This window comes from Pleurodeles waltl, chromosome 7 (genome assembly GCF_031143425.1).
Source record: "Pleurodeles waltl isolate 20211129_DDA chromosome 7, aPleWal1.hap1.20221129, whole genome shotgun sequence".
NCBI lineage: Eukaryota > Metazoa > Chordata > Amphibia > Caudata > Salamandridae > Pleurodeles > Pleurodeles waltl.
This window is the reverse complement of record NC_090446.1, coordinates 215937643-215955736: the sequence shown is the minus strand read 5'-3', so window position 1 is coordinate 215955736 and position 18094 is coordinate 215937643. Positions and strand designations below refer to the sequence as shown.

At 49.5% G+C, this 18094-nt stretch overlaps 1 pseudogene; it reads right to left on the bottom strand.

Moving 5' to 3' along the window:
* The window catches only part of LOC138246864 (phosphoenolpyruvate carboxykinase, cytosolic [GTP]-like), a 78940-nt pseudogene that overhangs the window by 57413 nt on the left and 3433 nt on the right, over positions 1-18094 (bottom strand).

Here is an 18094-nt window from a genome sequence, read left to right as displayed (position 1 = left end):
CCACATGAGTCCACGACGCCAGACCCACGAAGGGGCCACCATGCCCACTGCCATATCCTGGCGAGTGCAAAGCCACAGTCTCTCAATGTCTCTACAGTGGTTGGATTGCCCACTGCCATATCCTGGGGAGTGCAAAGCCACAGTCTCTCAATGTCTCTACAGTGGTTGGATTGCCCACTGCCATATCCTGGGGAGTGCTTGACAGGAAGGGCCCAGCGGGGCGGTGCTTGAGACGGCGGGGCCCAGCGGAGCGGTGCTTGAGACGGCGGGGCCCAGCGGAGCGGTGCTTGACAGGAAGGGCCCAGCGGAGCGGTGCTTGAGACGGCGGGGCCCAGCGGAGCGGTGCTTGACAGGAAGGGCCCAGCGGAGCAGTGCTTGACAGGAAGGGCCCAGCGGAGCGGTGCTTGAGACGGCGGGGCCCAGCGGAGCGGTGCTTGACAGGAAGGGCCCAGCGGAGCGGTGCATGAGACGGCGGGGCCCTCTTCAGCGGTGCCTGTCTTCACGGCGGGGCCCTCTTCAGCGGTGCTCTTCTGCACGGCGGGGCCCTGTTCAGCGGTGCCTGTCTTCACGGCGGGGCCCTCTTCAGCGGTGCTCTTCTGCACGGCGGGGCCCTCTTCAGCGGTGCTCTTCTGCACGGCGGGCCCTCTTCAGCGGTGCTCTTCTGCACGGCGGGGCCCTGTTCAGCGGTGCCTGTCTTCACGGCGGGGCCCTGTTCAGCGGTGCCTGTCTTCACAGCGGGGCCCTGTTCAGCGGTGCCTGTCTTCACGGCGGGGCCCTCTTCAACGGTGCTCTTCTGCACGGCGGGGCCCTCTTCAGCGGTGCTCTTCTGCACGGCGGGGCCCTGTTCAGCGGTGCCTGTCTTCACGGCGGGGCCCTGTTCAGCGGTGCCTGTCTTCACGGCGGGGCCCTCTTCAGCGGTGCTCTTCCAGGAAGTCTAGGGAGCCAGACCTGGGCTGGACATCCTGCTCACTCGCCCTCCGACTGTGCAGTGGCAGGCCCCTTCGGGGACGGAGTCCTGGGCCCTTTGCTGTCGTCCCTTGCAGGCGGGATGGGGCTTGCGGGGCCCTCCAGCTCCGTGCTCCTGATGGATGACCTCTCCGCCCTGCTGCCCTTTCGCTCCTTAGATGGGGCTCTCGGGCCCTTGCCTCCCCTGGCTGTTGTGGCAGGTGAAGTGGCCGTTGTTGGCTCCTTGGGGGCAGCCGTCTCAGTCCTCTCACGGCGGCCCTTCAGTTTACGTGTCTTCTTGCCTGGGGGTGGGCTGGATGTCCCCTTGCTGCTCAGTGAAGTGTCACTGCCGCCAAAGGGTGGACTCCAGAAGCCATGCACCACTTGGACACTCGAAGCTGGGCTGGTGGTGGCTGAGGTGCTCTTGGGACTCTTAACTGATGGAGGGGGTGGGTCAGGGGAGGGAAAGAGGTTAAGATTAGAGAGGTAATATTTCTTAGGACCAAGGTAAAGGGTAGGAGTAGTGGTGATGGAAGTGGAGGAAGAGGATGTGGTTGTAGGAGAGTCAGGTGTGCTGTCTTTGGGTGCAGGTGACTGAGGCGTAGGCTGTCGTGAGGTGGTTGGCTGTTGTTTGGGTGTCTGCCTGCGTTTATGTGTCTTGGAAGAGGGGGTGACAGACACAGTGGGAGAGGACACAGGGGACGTGTAGATGGCAGTGGGGGTGGTGACTGCACGTGTGAGGACTGTAGTGGAGGGTGTGCTGGTGATGGAAGCACTGGCTGATGGTGGTGTGCATGCAGGTGTGAGTGTAGACGTCACAGGGAGGGAGGAGGGAGACGAGGAGGAGGGGGACACAGAGGTGGTAGTGACTGTTGGAATGTCTGCATCTGGGTGTTGCTGGGGTGAATGCTTGTGTGTCCTGTGGTGCTTGTGTCTGGATGATCTGGCCTTGGGTGTTGAGGTGTGTGCAGGCTGGTCTGATGGTGTGGATGGGATAGGCTGAGGGACAGGAGACAGAGAAAGGGTGGAGGCAGTTAGAAGAGGGAGGCTGGAGACAGGGACAATGGCTGCCGTCAGTGCTGAGGCCAGAGCAGTGAACGATCGTTGAAGGGCAGCCTGACCCGAATGAATGCGCTCCAGGTAGGCATTGCTCCGATGCACCTCCCTTTCCACCCCCTGGATGGCATTCAAAAGGGTAGTCTGCCCAACAATGAGCGTCCTCACGAGGTCAATGAGCTCCGCACTGAGGGCAGCAGGGGAAACTGGGGCAGGGGCTGAGGTGCCTGGGGCGAAGGAGACGCCCGCCTTCCTGGGCGAGCGGGCACGGAGCGAAGGCTGAGGGGCTGCTGGGAGGGCGGAGCTGGAGCGCTGGGTGGCGGCTGTACCTGTGGAGGCGGGGGGCCCGGATGATGCCGCCCCCGCTAGGGAGCTCCCAAACGAGGACGTGTCCGTGTCGCTGGTGTCTTCACCGGTCCCCGTTGTGGTGCTCCCCTCGCCCTCCGGATCACTGGTGCCCTCGGTGTCTGTTCCAGTGCCCACCGGGGCATTGTGACTTGCAGCTCCCTCGTGCTCCGACGCCAATTCTCCTCCGCCTGATGATGCTAATGCACAAGAAGACAAAGAATAAGGGTGGGGGAGAAATAAAACAAAGTTGAGTGTATGCCTTGTCAATACCGTTGGCGGAGAGGACAGACACAGGTGCCTCATGCACTAAGCCGCGAAACTGGGGTACACTACTCAGTACTTCTGACTAGGCCAACAGGTCTAGGGACAACAGACGCGCACATGGGTGATGCAGGACCATGAATAGCTGTACTTGGCACCCTACAGAGGTGGGGGGCGGGGGTACAGGGCCATGTCTAAGGGAGGGGACTACACTACAGAAAGCGCCCTGGCCTAGTGTCACCCACGGCCCTCCTCCCCCACCCAGACGCCTCAACTGCGCTTAAGGATAGCAGAATGTGCAGGTACTCACCCCCTTGTGTCTGCTGTGATGTCCTCAAGCGCCCATCCAAATCAGGGTAGGCCACCGCCAGGATCCGGGACATCAGGGGGGTCAGGGTACGACTGGCACCCCTCCTAGGTCGGGAGGCCATCCCCAGCAGTGACTCAGCGGTCTTTCGGGTTCCGCAGCGGATGTCCTCCCACCTCTTGCGGCAGTGGGTGCCCCGTCTGGTGTAGACCCCCAGAGCCCGGACTTCCGTGGCGATGGCACGCCAAATGTCGATTTTCTGATGGGCGCTCACCTGTTAGACATGTACAGGGTGGGAAAGAGAAAACGTGAAATTTCGGCATGTTTGGAGTACATGCCCACCCCTCCCCAACCTTGCCATGTGGCCCATTCTCTCATCTGTCGTGCGTTGCAGTCCTCATTTTCTCCCCACCCCAACAACTTACATCCACCCCACTCCACACAGGCATAACCCATTCAATGTGCACTCAGTGTACTCACCTGTTGGTCTGGAGGACCGTAGAGTAGCGCATACTGGGGGAGGACCCCGTCCACTAGTTTCTCCAACTCTTCAGACGTGAAGGCAGGGGCCCTTTCCCCAGTCGCAGCAGCCATTGTCACTTCCAGACCGAGGTCACAGCAGCACTTGCAGTATAGGTCCTCTCCTGTGGATGATCAGGTATCGAGTGATTAGGCAGATAGAAAATGGCAGTCACGGCCGCGGCGGTGCGTACCGCGGCGGTGCGTACCGCGACCGCCGGCGCACATCGTCATTGTCTCCTGAATCCCATAGGGTTCAATGTTAACCAATGCGGGTTCGTATAGCGGTCTTCGACCGCCTACCGCCACGGTGTGCCACACCAGCGCATTGACCTCACATCCCATTGTCCCACTTCACCGGTCAGGCAGCCGCCATTTCAAGGGCCCACATGGCTTAATTTCAACTGCGTCACACAGGCCTAGGCCTTGCATTGCCACAAATCCAAACATAGCCATCCATACCTTTTCGTGTACTGTGCATGCAGTGGTGAACGTACCTGTGACTTGCTTGACTCTGTGCTCCATGTTGTCCTTCCTAGGCACCGTCCGCTGGGACTTGCGAGGAGAAGGATGAATCCTCGCGTGTACCGCCCGCTGGTGGACCTGTCGACAATGGAAGAACGCCACATCATACTACGATACCGACTTGACCGAGCCACTATACATGAACTGTGTGCCCAGCTGGAGCCAGCCCTGATGTCCCCCATCCGCCAACCCACAGGAATTCCCCCTCTAGTGCAGGTTCTGTCAGTCCTCCATTTTCTGGCAAGTGGCTCATTCCAGACAACAGTGGCCATGTCTTCTGGAATGTCTCAGCCTATGTTTTCAAAGATCTTGTCTAGAGTGTTGTCTGCCCTGACGAAACACATGCGGCGCTACATTGTATTCCCTGAGGAGGTCGATTTGGCCACTGTGAAGGGTGATTTTTATGCCCTTGGACATATTCCCAACATAATTGGTGCCATTGATGGGACCCATGTGGCTTTAGTACCCCCAAAAGACGATGAGCAGGTGTACAGAAACAGGAAAAGTTACCATTCGATGAACGTTCCGGTGGTCTGTTTGGCTGACCAGTACATCTCCCATGTGAATGCCATGTTCCCTGGGTCAGTGCATGACGCGTATGTGATGCGAAATAGCAGCATCCCTTATGTGATGGAACAGCTACAGAGACAACGTGTGTGGCTAATTGGTGACTCTGGTTACCCCAACCTGCCTTGGCTATTGACCCCAGTGAGGAATCCCCGGACCAGGGCAGAGGAACGGTACAATGAGGCCCATGGGTGAACTAGGAGGGTCATTGAAAGAACCTTTGGCCTCCTGAAGGCCAGGTTTAGGTGCCTACATATGACAGCGGGATCCCTGATATACTCACCAAAGAAGGTGTGCCAGATCATCGTGGCCTGCTGCATGCTTCACAATCTGGCATTGCGACGTCAGGTGCCCTTCCTGCAGGAGGATGGTCCAGATGGTGGTGTTGAAGCAGCTGTGGAGCCGGCGGAGAGTGAAGAGGAGGAAGACGAAGAGGACGACCCAGACAACAGGGACAGAGTTATCCATCAGTATTTTCAGTAGCACCCAGGTAGGAATCACCCACGCCATTTACCATTTACTGAATGCCCCCTGCATCTTTACTTTGTGTATTTCCCCCCAGTTCTTTTAAACTGAAGTTTACTTTTCCCTTCCCTTTTCAGTGCTGTATGACCCACTGCGTGACTTCTGCTTGGTTAGCCCATGGACTAATGCTTATTGACATCGGTATGTTGTCCACACATAAATAACAGATCATTTTTGATAAGTAATGTGTTATACATTTGTCAATAATACAGGCTGACTCCAGAATGATTTCTGTGCAATGAGTGATTTATTTTTAGTGCTATATTTTGGTACATGAGATTAAAACGGTGAAGGGTGAGGGTGGAGTTATGTCCATGGCAGAGTCCAGTTCTCGGTCGCACAGGTGCATTGTTCATATGGCTGTGGAAGGATGGAGCAGGGGCAGTTCAAGGTTGGACAGGGTGACACTGTGGGACAGTGGAATGACATCCGGGGGGATATTAGACTGGCGGGGGTCTTGGCATCCTACTCTGTCTTCCTTTGAGATCTCAGGTTCCTCTTGCGGGGTGGTTGTTCTTCAGCAGGAGGTGGGGTTCTGGTGGCCCGTCGTTCTGTGGGGGCCTCCTGACCACTAGCGCCGGCGGAGGTGGTAGGCTGTTCCTGGCTAGTGACAGGGGCCCTTTGCGGTGCCACATGCTCCCGCAATGTGGTTTCTATCCGGTTGAGGGCCTGGACTATGGTCCCCATTGCGGTAGCGATGTCCCGGAGTTCATTGCTGAACCCCATGTACCGTTCCTCCTGCTGTGCCTGGATCTCGGTGAACCTGGCCAGTACTGTCGCCATCGTCTCCTGGAAGTGATGGTATGCTCCCATGATGGTGGTGAGGGCCTCTTGGAGAGTCGGTTCCCTGGGCCTGTCCTCCCCCCCCTGTCGCACAGCAGCCCTCCCAGTTGCCCTGTTTCCCCGGGCCTCTGTCCCCTGGACGGTGTGCCCACTACCACTGCCCCCAGGTCCCTGTTGTTGTTGGGGTGTTGGGTCAGCCTGGGTGCCCTGTAGTGGCGGACACACCGCTGATTGACGCGTCCGCGGGACAGAGGCATGGGCCCGCTGGGTGGGAGTTGTGCTGGTGTTCCCAGAGGGGTTTGGGTCTGCTGTGGCCTGTGTGTGGGGAACCGACTGTCCAGAGGTCCCCGATGGTCCGGGCTGGTCGTCAGGTTCGAGGTCGACAGAGCTGCTGTCCTCGCTGGGGGCCTGTTCTGGGGGTGGGATGGACATCTCTGGACCCTCCGTGGCGGTGTGTTGGCGTTCGGGCCCTGCAGGGGTGAAGGAGTATGGTTATTGTTTCTGTGTGTGCCATGGCGTGCATTTTGGGTGCCCTTGTCCCCCAGTGCTGGCATTCCCTTGTGGGAGGTGTTGTGAGGGTTTGGGGGGGGGTGTATGGGTATGTGCTATGGTCATGCTTTGGTGGTGGCTGTCTATGGTTTGTGTTGGCATTCAGGGGTTGGTGTTGTTTAGGGTGGGTTGTGCTGGTGCGACATTGGCAGGGAGGTTATGTGCTGGGGGGTGATATTGGGGGGGGGTTGGCATGCTGGTGCTTGGGGGGGTGAAGTAGTTGAGATTCGACTTACCAGAGTCCATTCCTCCGTGTACTCCAGCGAGGCCATCAGGATGCAGGATGTTTACCACCTCTTGCTCCCATGCTGTGAATTGGGGTGGGGTGGGTGGGGGTCCGCCGCCAGTCTTCTGCACAGCGATGTTGTGCCTGGAGATCATCGAGCGCACCTTCCCCCGTAGGTCGCTCCATCGCTTTCTGATATCTTCCCGATTTCTGGGATGCTGTCCCACAGCGTTGACCCTGTCTACGATCCTTTGCCATAGCTCAGCCTTCCTTGCTATGGTGGTGTGCTGCACCTGTGTGCCGAAGAGCTGGGGCTCAACCCTCATGATTTCCTCCACCATGACCCGGAGTTCTTGGTCCGAAAACCGTGGGTGTCTTTGGGGTGCCATGGGGTGGTGTGGATGAGGTGTGGGGTGGTGTTTGTGGTGATGTGCGTGGTGATATGTGGTGAGGTGTGCGTAGATGTGGTGTGGGTGATGAAGTTGGGTTCCTGTGTGTGTTGGGGTTTTCTAATGCTGTGCTCGCTATCTCTATCTCTCTCGCTCTCGCCTTCGCTCCGATTTCCAACTAGTGGGGGTTTGTGGGTGATGTGGGTGTGTGTTTTATAGTTGATTGGATGTGTGGGAGCGTTGTTTGTATGTGTCTCAGGTGTGCGTATTTCAAAATGTCCAATGTGGCTGTGTTTTGTAGATGTGTGTGTATTTTGACCATTGCGGTGTGTACCGCCAATGGAATACCGCGGTTGAAAGACCGCCGCGTGGATTCGTGGGTCAGAATGGCATGGGCGTGTTTGTGTTGGCGTGACGGTGGAGGTTTGGTCATCTCTAGTTTTCCGCGGCCCGCTGATGTGGCGGCCTTCCTTGGATGTCGGATTTTTGGCGGTTTCACAGTTGGTGGTCAGAATGACCGTGGCGGTCTACTGCGGCCGCGGCAGTAGTATGGCGGACTTCTGACCGGCGGTAAGGGCCTTTTACCGCCGAGGTCAGAATGACCCCCTTAATCTTGATGTGACTTGCATAAATTCACTTGTTCATTCATGGTTTCATATTCTGGACTACAGTTATGGCTCCTAAATTCAAATTCAAGGGGAGATGTTGAAGTAATCTCACAGTGCTAATCTCCCTCTTTGTGGCTTTTCACCCTTTTCAGAACTCCCTGAGTTGAAATAGATTGTTTTTGGTAAATTGGTATTTTGACCTCAAGAGTGCCCCATTACTCCAACTGAACAGGAAAAGCTAGCATATGCTTAATGTGCAGATAAATGTAAAGAATTATTCTAAACATTGGAGGTTTAGCTTTAAAGTCCAAAACTCTACGTCTGAGTAGAGTTCCTGGAGTAAGCCAATGAAATGCCTGCACTATGCCCATCCAATAGAATGGACATTAAACCTGAACATTAAAACTGTACTCAGTGCTTTGAATGCCTTTCTATTATAAGCTTCTGTTTACAGAATGAAACACTTTTGACCAGCAGCTCAAAGGTGTTTATTTCTGTTTTCCAGCTCAAGAAGCTCCCTATTTCACATGGCGGGTCAGCGTTGACTTGCTTTTCAAAGTATTTCTTTATGTCTTCCACCTCCTTTTCCCAAAATTCTTTCCACAGGTGAAAAGTTCTGCCATGTTGACATTTTCCAGACCTTTTAAGTTTAAGTCTGTGGCAATGGGCATATAATAGATGGCCGTGCTCTCTGCACATGCCTCACCATTTATCCTTCGGAACATACACTGAGTTCTCACCATAGCACGGCCAGAGAAAATTACCCTGCTCGTCTTTGCAGAACAAATTAACATGGAATATCTTGGGCATTCTGACAGCGGGGAAGTGCTTCATAATCAACCAGTGGGTGAGGTAGTGGCCAAAGCTGTAGCCGAAGAAAGACCTCTGGGTGAAAGGGTAATGCATAATAACTTGACCTGAAAAAACAAGACTTATAAGACAACACGTCAATCAATATTTTTGTAGTATTAGGGAGATTCATGCTGCTGTTCATGAAGCTTTTTTTTTTTTTAACTTTGTTAAAAAGTATCTTCCCACAAGCTGAGAACTCTTTTTAAGGCACAGGTGCTTGACAGAGGTACACTGGCCTATTAATACATTTAAATATTTTTTCACTAGACCAGCATATTAAACCTTGAAAAGGATGGCACACACTTCACACAACTTGGAATCAATTTTCACAATGTCAGAGGAGAGAGGGGCTTAGAGAGGGTTGGGCCTGGAAATGAAGCTATAGCATTTTGGAAGTCTCAGCGTGAGCTGGTTTGGTGGCCATTGGAGAGGTGCGGGTTGAGGAGGAGTTAATGACTCCTTCCAGTTGTGCCAAACACAAAAAGTAACTGAAGCCACCTGTTTTCTGTAACTCATAGAGGTTGTGAAATCAGTATGGTACTGCAAAATGGTAGTATCACTTTGGGCAGGTGCTTCGAACTCACATGGTCCTCACCATGTGAAATTCAGTGGGTGATTGTGTGAAGAGAAACAATATTGTGTGACACATGGTGATACAATGTGAATTGATAGGTCTGCTTATCAGCCAATGAATTTGGAGAGTCATGCTCTTGTAGCTCACAGGCTACAAATATAATGGGGCTGTGATGATTTTGGAGGAGGCAGTGTGATACATTTTGTGTTCCTTTGTGACTCTCTAAAAAAACTAAATGTTCTGGTTACTCCTTCCTGACAAAACTATCTTGATGAAATTTACATAGTAAATGGCTTTCTCCCGGTTGAAAAAAATAACATAATAATGAATGCCTTTCATTACAGATAATCTTTATTTAGTATGTCTTTCTAGAGCGACGTTACTCAAAGTACGGGCCGCGGGCCGCTAGCGGCCCCACGGACCTATCCTGGCGGCCCACGGACACATCCAAGGAATGCCATATAATAATGGCCACAGTACATAACCATAGAAGAGGGCCGCGGGAGCATGCACAATAGTGGCTACTTCGCGCATGCTCCCGCGGCCCTCCTCTAGGTTTACCTACGGCGGCCATTAGTTATGGCGTTTCCATGACTTTCCTGGCTAGTGGTGGGAAGCCAAAGCCCTTTAAAGGTTAGCGCTTGCAACTAACTTTTACGGGGCTTTTTTGTCTGCTTCCTGTCACCATCTCAACGTCTGCCGCCCGCCCACCCGCCTGCTGTGCCGTTTTACATTTGTGGCATCTTTACAGTGCTTTATTAAGGCAGGTAAGGCTCTTTGGTTATTTATTTATTTGTTTTTAATGTAGTGTGTGTGTTACTGGGGTAGGGGTCAGAGCAGATGGCGCTGTGTGTGTGTTACTGGGGTAGGGGTGAGAGCAGATGGCGCTGTGTGTGTGCGCTGTGTGTGTTACTGGGGTAGGGGTGAGAGCAGATGGCACTGTGTGTGTGCGCTGTGTGTGTGTTACTGGGGTAGGGGTGAGAGCAGATGGCGCTGTGTGTGTGCGCTGTGTGTGTGTTACTTGGGTAGGGGTGAGAGCAGATGGCACAGTGTGTGTGCGCTGTGTGTGTGTTACTGGGGTAGGGTGAGAGCAGATGGCGCTGTGTGTGTGCGCTGTGTGTGTTACTGGGGTAGGGGTGAGAGCAGATGGCGCTGTGTGCAGATGGCGCTGTGTGTGTTACTGGGGTAGGGGTGAGAGCAGATGGCGCTGTGTGCAGACAGCACTGTGTGTGTTGCTGGGGTTGGGGTGAGAGCAGATGGCGCTGTGTGCAGACGGCGCTGTGTGTGTTACAGGGGTAGGGGTGAGAGCAGATGGCGCTGTGTGTGTACGCTGTGTGTGTTACTGGGGTAGGGGTGAGAGCAGATGGCGCTGTGTGCAGATGGCACTGTGTGTGTGTGTGCACTGTGTGTGTTACTGGGATAGGTTTGTAGTTGTACCTGGATTCAAAATGCAGCATTGTTTAGCAATGTTTTGAAAAAGGGGGCGGGGTGGTTGTGCCCCCTATAAGCCCCCCACCTCACCCCCGCTGTCACTTCAGTGCGGCCCTCGGCCGCAAACCATACTGCAATTTTGGCCCCGAGAAAAAGTTTGTGAGTACCCATGTTCTAGAGGCTCACTTCAACTCCTGGTCTAATTTGCCTTTATTGGGAGGTACTGCCGTATTTGTCTTCTATTTCTTTGCCCAACAGTGTCACTTATTCCGTTGACCCTATTTCTCCTTTCCTCCTTCCCCTGTTCTTTCTCCTCCTTCTCTAACATGTGTGTCTTGTCTAGAGGTGGCAGTGGAAGAAGGAGGACTGCTTTACAAATCGCCCTCAACCCTCACCTTCACCCAGCCTTACCTTTTCCCCCCTTCTGCCTTTTCATGGTTCTCACTTCAAGTGTTTTATTTAGTTTTTTTCTACACGTTCCTTCCCTTTCCTTTTAAACAATCTGAAAACAAAACAACCATACACTTGCTGCTCTTTTCACTGGCTTCCTTACTTTTGTTTCGTTCTGAACTCCCCAGCTCTATTTCCTCGTTTTTCATGCCAGTGTGCCACCAAATCCGGTAAACATAGAAAGAAGACTGCTTTGATCTTATTTCTCTGTTTTTATTCTTATAACTCACCCAAATTTAGTGTGTCCCGTGCTTGTATTGTTTATAGTAGTTTAATCTACATTTTTTTTTGGAATAGTAATTGTAGGTCTAGTTCGGATTGGTAGCGCAGGAGCAGCACTCATAGCTTCTTCTTCATATAAAAAGTGAAAAATGCAACCAACCAACCTGTAACAAGATGAGGTGTTGGAGGAAGAGGCAGACACCTTTGACATTTCCTTATTTCCATTTAGACCAATGATTCTGAGAGAGCGTAGCTTATATAATCTATATTAACATGAAATGTTTGTGAATCAATGTGTGATAATGCTGCATAGAAATTATAATGATAGTAATTTTGCTTAAACATGGACTTGAATTGTGACCACGGAGAGTGGCCACCAATGTATACGTAGACTAATAATAATGACCAAAATGTTTATATTATGTTTAAATAAGTTTATACTAATGTTTGCGTTATTGAATCTGTACTGAAATCCTCATAGGCCTTAAATTAGCATGAGCCGAAGCTTAGCTGCTTTGCTCTCATATTAAATGCATTTTTCTATTTTCCAGTGTGCTGACTCACAAAGGGACATGACCCTGCGTATTCTTTTTCTTCAAAATTAGAAGATGAATGTAACCATGTTAGATCCGTTCTCACAGTTTTCTCTTGTTTGCAGAATAAATGTTAAAAGTAAATTGAAACAGTGTAGATTAATGTTAAATACAAGGTCATTCAAACTGGTGAAGACAATGGAACTGCAGACCAAAAGATGTGCAAAGAATTACAGAAAGATGAAATCATACCGGACGTGCCACCTCTGAAGACGTCAATTACGAAGACCAATCAAAGACTTGTAAAATAATATGAGGTTGGGTTACCTAATGTATTTTCTGATAGGTTAAAGATAGTGGGATATAACAAATGTCCAATAGAATTTTGGGGGAATGTATAATGGAAAAGGGATAAAACCCCATGTCACGGGAAGTCATTTAGAATTAGGTAGGGAATGCTATTGATTTTATCCAGAAACTTTGTGACTCTGTTTGGTGACTTGGTGGTTTACTTAAAACCATCCTCGCCCTTAGATTTTTCCTCATAAGGAGACACCTCCTTATGAGGAAATTGCCCTTTGCCCCGGAGCTGAGTTCTGACTGATGGCGATTTGACTGATGTCCTGAAGACGAAGGCTGACTCTGTGCGCTGATCTAAACCTTGGAGGGTAATTATGACAATGCGATTGTGATTTGTCCGTTTGCTTTTCCTTTCTAGGTACCAACTGCTTACTTTTGACAGAGACCTTAGCTACATGTTTTCCAAATTGGTGTTCTAAATTGTTTTGCATGAAGCCCAACATGCTAATGCTAATCAGTGGGTAGGACAGGTATTCACTTAACTAACGCAAATAGACAAACGATCGAGACTATGCTTTGTTGAACTGACGCGTTATTGACACTCTGCTAAAATTGATCTATGTTCACGCCGTGTTATGTTCTGATGTTTGTGATTCTCGCATTAATGAAGTCTTATTACAGCTGTCTTATCGTGACTATGGTATTATGTTTCTTGGTGTTGAGATTAACGCATATGCTTCTAGATTGTAACTAATAGGGAATAAAACTTATAAACTTCTACTAAACTGGTGTGGTTATTCATGGCTGCAAGGTCATGGTAGAATCTTGAATTGATTAATGTCTTTGACTAAAGTGAAGTGTATTGTCGTGATAAATATTGATGACATTATTGACGTATTGATTGACATATTGATTAGCTATCTCGTCCTAAGGTGTCTCTCAACTGGGTCAAAAGATTAATTGGCCTAAAATGAGTCCTGATGTGTAACAAATTTTCATAAAAGGACGCGTTATCAACTCCAATCCACAAAGCTGTCTGGGAAAAGGTTCTGTCGCAGTTTAAGCATACCTGACTCACCTCAGCCCTATGGGTCTTTCACAGGTACGTGCCAGTATCGAAATCCATTGCTTTCCTTCTATGTCAGTGGGCCTCTGACAGGTTAGGGCAAAAATGATAACTCAACTCAAAATGGCCTGCAACACTCACAGCGCAGTAATGGTGGTGTAACATCACAGAAGAGATTGAGACAAATTTAACATCTCAATGAATGCAGCGCTCAGGTTCCCCAAAGATACATGTATAAGGAAAACCTACATTTATAAGCTTCTGATTTAGAGATGCTGGAAGATTTTTGTAAGCAACTGAGACCCTTCAAATTAAAGAAGTGCAGGTACTCAGAACCTGACAGTACCTGCACTTCTCAGCACTGTTGCAATGTATTACAATAGATGAGTAAAGCCACTTCTCAGGAGCAAACATATACTCTAAACGGAGAGTACTTCCATTTAAAGCACTGGTGATGCCACATGCGATGTCACACACTGTGAAATCATGGGCCATGTCACTTGTATACTGTATAACTTGGTTAGTTCCCCACTTCTTTGTTTAGGACTTGTGCCCTGGGAAAATGTGCTTTGCACTGAGGATCGTCAGCAGAAATGCCAATGAGGAGGGATAGCTGGAGGAACACATGCTGGTAGGAGATGGATGTCCCAGTATCACTTAGACAAAATGCCACTGGTCATCAGAGAAAGTTATATTACAACCCATAACCCCAAAGGAAGTGACATCACATCACAAGAAGTGACATCTGCTCTTAAGACCTCACACATATCTTTAGTAGGTGTTTTAGGAGTACATTTGCGCATTACCAGATTTTACAAATGAGATCTTTGGGGCTGTGTCGAAAATGTGACAAAACTCTTACGCAATATCTGGGCCTCAATTTCAACATTTATGTTTTTTTAAATCTCTGCCACAAAGAAATTGACACATGGAGAAACTTGTCAATAAATCTGTTCTGCTTATTTGGTTGCACAGACTGGGGAGCATATTTATACTCTGTTTGCGATGGATTTGCGTAATTTTTTTTTTTACGCAAATCCAGCACAAACTTAACTCAATATTTATATTTTGACGCTAGACCTGTCTAGCATCAAAATATTGGAGTTAACATCATTTTTTTACTGTGAAAACCTATCTTGCGTTAATGAGATGCAAGGTAGACCTTCCCGGGCAAAAAATGAATCTAAGGCCTTAGCGCCTTATTTATCCTCCCATGCAAAAATTATGCATGGGAGGAGGAGGGCCTTAAATAATGGCGCTAAGCCTGTTTAGTGCCATTATTTAACACCTGGGTCAGGGCAGGCGTTAGGGGACCTGTGGGGTCATTTACATGGTCAGAGACCATGGAAGCAGTCCACAGGTGCCCTTCCCTGACCCCAGGGACACCCCCAGCCACCCCCACCCACACCTGGAGGACACCTAAGTGCCATGGGGGGGCCTAACTTGGGCCCCACTACATGGCACTGTGCCCAGTGGCCATGCCCAAGGGACATAAGTCCCCTGGGCATGGCCATTGGGCAGAGGGGCATGACTCCTGTCTTTACTAAGTCAGGAGTCATGTCCATGGGGGTTGTGCATCAAAAAATTACGCTAGTCAGGTTAGAGTCATTTTCGTACTCTAACCTGACTAGCACCATTCTTTGACGCACAACCTCCTGTTTTCACTATGCCTCCCCACCTGGTTAGTGTCATTTATTTTGACGCTAACTGGGCCTTACCGCCGGCTAGCATCATTCCTTAAATATGATGCCCAGCTAGCGTCCAGGAATGGCGCTAGCCGGCAGTAAACTTTTTGACGCAAACCTGTGCTAATGCAGGTTTGCATCAAAAAGTATAAATCAGGGCCTCATTTTTAAAAATATTATGGGGTAAAGGCACCTGCTGTAAAGAGCTACCTATGCCCTGTAAATCTCAGAATAATAATAATGGTAAGATAACTCTGGTGATTAACACATTTGCTGGAAAGATGTGTGTTGTGTCTAGTCAGTTTTGAATCAAAGTAGCATAGCAGGTTAACGTATTTCCTGAAAAGCACATCATGACAGCTTTTTATTTGATGTAGATAAGTAAGTGGGCTACTGCTTTTAACACGGAGATCCTTTGGTTCTTTGCAGTTCACAAATTGTAATCCTTCTAATTTAGCACAGTGAGGTATGAAGGACATATGGCTCCTAACCTTGTACCCCTCACTATACTATGTAATACATCCCGCTACATAGGTTTATTCTTTTATGATATATTGTCAGTATATAATATGTACATATGATGCAAAGTGCTATGACACCCTGCACTGGGACAAGTAGCGCTCAAAAGAAATAAAACAAAACAGTGTTATTTAAAATGCTATTTGTGTAAATGTAGGAACAGACCAGCATATCTGACATTCTTACTATGCATGCATTTCTCAATTTCCAGGACTGACCAAAGTCAAAATCATGCCCCTCTTCATAACCTGTGGAGTGACCACAAACCATGTGCCTTTGTTTCCCCTCCATTGCAGCTAGGTGTGAGGCTCCAGCTAGCTTCAGCGGGAACAAAAGGGGGCCTGATGGCCACTTACCTTCTGCCTTTGTTTTTGCCCCAGGTCAAATTTAGAGTAAAAAAGCACCCTTGCCACCTGCACATTGCTGCTCAGAAGGAAATCAGACAACGTGCAGGCGCTGCTGAATGCGTTCCGGTGTTTAAACATTACACCGGGACGAGTTCAACATATTACAGTGTGGCACCACTACTTGGCAGGGTGGACGTTTTCCACCTTGTGAAAATAGTGGGTGGATGCCGTGTACCTGTGTGTCCCCCTGACTTGTGCCCTACTTTTCCCCAGCAAGGAGCTTCCACTGTAGCTGCGGCTAAAGGACATGATCTCCTTACGTTCCGGAATGTGTGCGATGAGAGTCAGATCCAGGTTAAAGGGCCAGTTGTTCACCAAGGGTTCTGTAGACACACAAGAAGATGCATTACTAATAAGCATGGAATCCCTGGCCGGATGGCAGCTTAGGGATGGGTGTAGTGTAATAGCAGAAGACCACGTCACTTACATATTTTTCAGTGGTAAGGGGCAGCCGACCAAATGGAGGCATCTCAAGAAGTCATTGTTACCCAGGGCTCTCAGGATGTCGCTCCCCATCTGGGTCATGATCCTCAGGACGGCCACGATGTAGGGCGAATCTGTCAGCTCATTTCCAATCTTAGATAGGGATGACCCAATGGGACCCATACTGAAAGGGATGACGTACATAGTGCGGTCTATGGAACAAAGTGGCTAAAAAAGAAGAAAGATTGTCATAAATTTAACACTGTATAACAAAAAACGGATTATCTCACTGCAGCACCCAGTAATCATCATGGTTACATTGGCAAGACTTATGACTGCAGGAATGGAGCACCTTTTCACCAGATCAAATGCACGTTTCTTATGAAACGCTGTGATTAATAAAAATGAGTGTTTTTTTTCAGCATTGATGTTGAGGAGTAGCAAAAGGCAATGCAGGGAGTAGGACTACTGTGCAAGAAGCCATAAATATGTGATGTTCATTTGTGGCTCATCGGCATGACAATCATAATTTGTGACCCACAATGTTCTACGCAACATCACAATGATGGACGGAGTGTTGAAACTTTTCAAACACTCACCCCCAGTCACAGATCTGGGTTTAATCCATCGTTATTTTGCTCGCCACGTCACCCCAGTTTGGACCCAACCATATGCAAATCAGTCTTGACCCTGTGCCCCATGGGAACAGTCCAGCCCGAACTGCTGGGCCAGGTCCTCCCTCGACAGGATCAAGCATCCTGGGACCATTTCAGGGTATCACCCTTCCTCAGACAGACTAGCTTGAATCCAGTGGCGCAGCGAGCAAGGGACCCACGTCTGGGTATACCCCTGCCACTTAGGGCGCACAGAGCAACATCACAAAACAAAATAAAATGATGGACGGGGTGTTGAAACTTTTCAAACACTCACCCCCAGTCACAGATCTGGGTTTAATCCATCGTTATTTTGCTCGCCACGTCACCCCAGTTTGGACCCAGCCATATGCAAATCAGTCTTGACCCTGTTTCCATGGGTCCTCCCTGGACAGGAAACAAGCATCCTGGGACCGGTTTCAGGGTATCACCCTTCATCAGCCAGGCTCACTGTGCCACTGGATGCAAGCTAGTCTGGCTGATGAAGGGTGATACACTGAAACCGGTCCCAGGGTGCTTGTTTCCGGTCCAGGAAGGACCTGGCTTGGCAGTTCGGGCTGGACTGTTCCCATGAGGAACAGGGTCAAGACTGATTTGCATATGGCCAGGTCGAAACTGGGGTGGCATAGTGAGCTAAGGAACAACGGATTAAACCCAGATCTGTGACTGGGGGTGAGTGTTTGCATTGTTTAACACTCCGTCCATCATCCTTTGTGTTGCCCGCAATGTTCTTCTGCAGCTGACCATCTGTCTGCTTTGGTGGAGCTCGTGAGTCATAACTCTAATGCAACAAACAATAATCTATAATGTTATCTATATATTTGTGGATCACCTATCAAGCAATCAATTTAATTAATACCCGTAATCCAACTCAGGCTGTTTTCTGGGCCATATTACTGCATCTTTATTGTTAAGCATCTAGACAGTGAAATCCATGTACTCATTACATCTCTGTTATTGCATGATAAGGGCCAAATTCACAAAGATTCCTTTATGAGCAGGGTGTGACTTACCGCTGCAGTACTCCCATCTTACTGACACCATTGGCTTCCCACAGTTCAAAGTGGTTAATGTGAGTCATTGATAAACAGTTAATAATAATATTCTTTAGAAGTTTAGAAACATTCCTAAATTTACTACTGCCTTACTACGGAATTCAGGTGACGACAGGGGTGAGCTACACTAAAATATTTATGAATAAGGCCCATTATATCTCACCTGTCGCCTTTTTAATCGATCAAAAGTCTTTCTGACATTTTAACCATGTTACGTACTGATTAGACAGATGTATTGATTAAGCCATTTCAGGAGACAACGTCTATCGCAAACCTTTACTTGAGCGCCACCTGAGTAAGTGAAATCTACAATACC